Source organism: Poecilia latipinna, unplaced genomic scaffold, assembly GCF_001443285.1.
Source record: "Poecilia latipinna isolate Pla-1442-1.1 unplaced genomic scaffold, P_latipinna-1.0 Scaffold2921, whole genome shotgun sequence".
NCBI lineage: Eukaryota > Metazoa > Chordata > Actinopteri > Cyprinodontiformes > Poeciliidae > Poecilia > Poecilia latipinna.
Genome location: NW_015115537.1, coordinates 39,353 through 43,394, shown reverse-complemented (window position 1 = coordinate 43,394; position 4,042 = coordinate 39,353). Strand labels below are relative to the sequence as shown.

Below are 4,042 nucleotides of genomic sequence, written 5' to 3'. Positions count from 1 at the left end.
ACAGAATGTCTCAACTACTTTCTGTAGCGATGGTGGTATAGTGGTGATCATAGCTGCCTTCCAAGCAGTTGACCTGGGTTCGATTCCTGGCCATTGCAGTCTCTTGACTATAAAATGAAATATTTATTATGAACTTGTCTTCTAACTCTGGTTAACTTGGCAAAAAATTTCACAGAATGTCTCAACTACTTTCTGTAGCGATGGTGGTATAGTGGTGAGCATAGCTGCTTGCCAAGCAGTTGACCCGGGTTCAATTCCCGGCCATCGCAGTGACGTGACTGCAGAATGATAGATGTATTAATTATTAATTTCTTTTCTTAATCTGGTTATCTTGGCGAAAAATTAAACAGAATGTCTCAACTACTTTCTGTAGCGATGGTGGTATAGTGGTGAGCATAGCTGCCTTCCAAGCAGTTGACCCGGGTTCGATTCCCGGCCATCGCAGTCCCTTGACTATAAAATGATATATTTATTAATTATGAACTTCTCTTCTAACTCTGGTTAACTTGGCAAAAAATTTCACAATATGTCACAACTACCTTCTGTAGCGATGGTGGTATAGTGGTGAGCATAGCTGCTTGCCAAGCAGTTGACCTGGGTTCGATTCCTTGCCATCGCAGTCCCTTGACTTTAAAATGATATATTTATTATGAACTTCTTTTCTATCTCTGGTTAACCTGGCAAAAAATTTCACAGAATGTCACAACTACCTTCCATGGCGATGGTGGTATAGTGGTGAGCATAGCTGCTTGCCAAGCAGTTGACCTGTGTTTGATTCCCTGCCATCGCAGTAATTTAACTGTAGAATGAAAGATGCATTTATCAACTTCTCTTCTAAATCTGGTTAACCTGGCAAAAAAATTCACAGAATGTCACATCTACCTTCAGTAGCAATGGTGGTATAGTGGTGAGCATAGCTGCTTGCCAAGCAGTTGACCCGTGTTTGATTCCCGGCCATCGCAGTGCCGTGACTGCAGAATGATAGATGTATCAATTTCTTTTCTTAATCTGGTTATCTTGGCGAAAAATTTCATAGAATGTCACAACTACCTTCAGTAGCGATGGTGGTATAGTGGTGAGCATAGCTGCCTTCGAAGCAGTTGACTCGGGTTCGATTTCAGGCCATTGCAGTGCTTTGACTGTAAAATGTATTTATCAACTTCTCTTCTAAATCAGGTTATATTAGCAAAAAATGTCACAATTAATTTCGGTAGCTATGGTGCTATAATGGTGAGCATAGCATCCTTTATAGCAGTTGACCCGGGTGTGATTCCTGGCCATTGCATATAAATAAAGAAGGACAAGCCCAGACATGTAACTTTTTCTCAAATTTGTTATACTTCTGAAACTTTTCATACAATATCAAGATTGTTTTTCAAGCGACTTTGGGGATTATAGGTGATATAAGTGACTTTATACTTTTCATTGTTGTTGGTCCCAGACGGGCTGCTCTGAGTATTTCAGACACTTCTGATCTATTGAGATTTTCATGCACAACCATCTCTAGGGTTCACAGTGAATGGTCTGAAAGAGAGGTAATATCCTGTGAGCCACTGTTCTGTGGGCGCAATTGTCTTTTTGATGCCAGAGGTCAATGGAGAATGGCCAGACCTGTTTGAGCTCAAATAACCACGCATTGCAACCGAGGTACGCAGAAAAGCATCTCTGAATGCACAACTCTTCAAATTTTGAGGTGAATGAGCTACAGCAGCAGAAAACCACACTGGTGCCGCTTCAGTCAGCTAACAGCAGGAAACTGAAGCTATAATTCACACAGGCTCACCAAAATTGGACAATAGAAGATTGGAAAATGTTGCCTGGTCTGATGAGTCTCAATTTCTCCTGCGACATTCAGATGGTCGAGTCAGAATTTGGCGTCAACAACATGAAAACATGGATCCCTCCTGCCTTGTATCAACAGTTCAGGCTGCTGGTGTTGGTATAATGATGTGGGGGATATTTTCCTGACACACTTGGACCCGTTAGTATCAATTGAGCATCGTGTCGACGCCACAGTCTACTGAGTATTTTTGCTGACCGTGTCCGTCCCTTTATGACCACAGTGTACCCATCCTCTGATGGCTACTTCCAGCAGGATAACGCACTATGTAATAAAACGGCAATCATCTCAGACTGTTTTATGAACACGATAATGAGTTTACTGAACTCGAATGGCCTCCACACTCACCAGATCTCAGTCCAATAGAGCAACTTTGGGATATGGTGGAACAGGAGATTCACATCATGGATGTGCAGCCGACAAATCTGCAGCAGCTGTCTGATGCTGTCATGTCAATATGGACCAGACTCTCCAAGGAATGTTTCCAGTTCCTTGTTGAATCTATAAAAAGGGTCCAACCTGGGACTAGCAAGGTGTACCTAACAAAGTGGCCAGTGAGTGTATATTACTAACAGTCCTTCCTCAGCAAGCTTTTTAATACCAAGACTGTTTTCTGTAAATTACTAAACCTGTTTGTATGAAATATATTTCATATTGTATACGCTGTTCACATTGTGAATAGAAACATAAGTGTATAAACACTTTAAGAGTTGTGAAATTTTTACTGGGCGTGGCTAATTAATCCCATGCAGCCGAAAACACATCCAGCTGCTTCATATTACTCCAAAATACTTTCTTTGAAGCCAAAAAGGGAAGAAATCTTCTTCTTATTATTATTATTATTATTATTATTATTATTAATTTATTTATTTATTTTTCTCCTTTTTCCAAATATCTTATTTGCCAAAGATATTTTTTTCAGCTGCAAAAAGTCGTCCTTCTCCTTCAGTCGCTTCATGAGAGAGCGGGACTGTTCACGCAGCGTGACCTCGGTGAAAACGTTGCGTTACGTCACGCTTTCTGTCACGTCCAAACCGTCTCCAGCGGCTGGTTGCAACTCCACGATAATCGCTTGCAGATGGGGATGTTTCGCTCGCTGGGCTCGACGCGCTTCTCACTGGATCTTGGAAAAACAGAACCAGAAACTCCTCCGTGACAAACGCAGGACGCCGTTTTTATACATGGTTTCTATATATTCGTCTCACTGTGAAGTCCCCGAATGGCAACGTTTAAGTTAATTAGTTTGTCGTAAATGAATTAAATTTGTGGGGAAACGTGTGATCTTACCAAAATGCATCATCCCAAATTCAGAACAGAAACTCAGTAATTGCATGAATCCGCCCATTAAAGTCATTCTCTTACTTTGACTTTTCAGTTTCGTTTGCTCTTGTGAGTCGAGTGTTGCAAACCAGGGTGATAAGAGTTTGGTTTTGGTTTTCATTTTTATTTAATTTTATTTCGTTGTGACTTTTTGTTTGTCTAATTCAGTTAGTTTTTTCTTTTTCTTTCTTTTTTTTGAATGCTTTTGACAGTTTTTATTCAATATTTTAAGTTAAACATTTCTTTGTTTTAATTTAGTTGTTATTTACTGTAGAAGATTTTTGGGGGGATTGTTTCATATTTTGTCTCATTTTAAGGTGCAGAATTAAAAAAGGTCAAAGTATTTTATTGTGATTACGTATCAATTCAGTTGTGAGTACTCAACAGAAGACACTGTTTAAAAAAAGATTACATTTTACAAGTGCATACTTTTAAAGGAAGCAGCAATAGTTTCCCTCTTTTATATTTCTAACCTTTAATCGGACACTTTAACTACAAGCTAACATGTAGGTGTCACTGGAGGCAGCCGGAGTTGTTACTAGAGGCCACTGAAAGCACGCACTTGTAAAACATAATCACATGTGCTGCAGATTTATGGGGTTGGTGTGGAATTGAACTGGAGCAGCTGGAGGATCCTTTTCTTTCTGCTGAATGTAGAAACATCCATCATTTATGAATAAGGAGACTTTCTTGGGCAGAAAGACCGAATAGATGGAGACACCCAGCAGTGTAACAGTTGACTTGTAAAAATTTTTTTGAAGGTTGTGTGAGTTATGTCATTTTTTAATTTTTTTTTTTTTTTTTTTTTTTTTTTTTTTTTTTTTTAAGAAAAAAAAAAACTTTTTTTTTTTTTTTTTTTTTTTTTTATATAAAAAAATTTTT

The 4,042-nt window shown here is 38.9% G+C and overlaps 1 protein-coding gene and 4 non-coding genes across 5 annotated transcripts in view; all 5 read left to right on the top strand.

The window, feature by feature from the left end:
* Positions 1-4,042, top strand: part of LOC106939594 (uncharacterized) — a 14,193-nt gene that overhangs the window by 4,854 nt on the left and 5,297 nt on the right. The window lies entirely within an intron of this gene.
* trnag-ucc (transfer RNA glycine (anticodon UCC)) lies at positions 27-98 on the top strand. The gene has a single exon. It is a non-coding gene; the product is annotated as a tRNA-Gly (tRNA).
* On the top strand, positions 198-269 carry trnag-gcc (transfer RNA glycine (anticodon GCC)). The gene has a single exon. It is a non-coding gene; the product is annotated as a tRNA-Gly (tRNA).
* On the top strand, positions 373-444 carry trnag-ucc (transfer RNA glycine (anticodon UCC)). The gene has a single exon. It is a non-coding gene; the product is annotated as a tRNA-Gly (tRNA).
* trnag-gcc (transfer RNA glycine (anticodon GCC)) lies at positions 548-619 on the top strand. The gene has a single exon. It is a non-coding gene; the product is annotated as a tRNA-Gly (tRNA).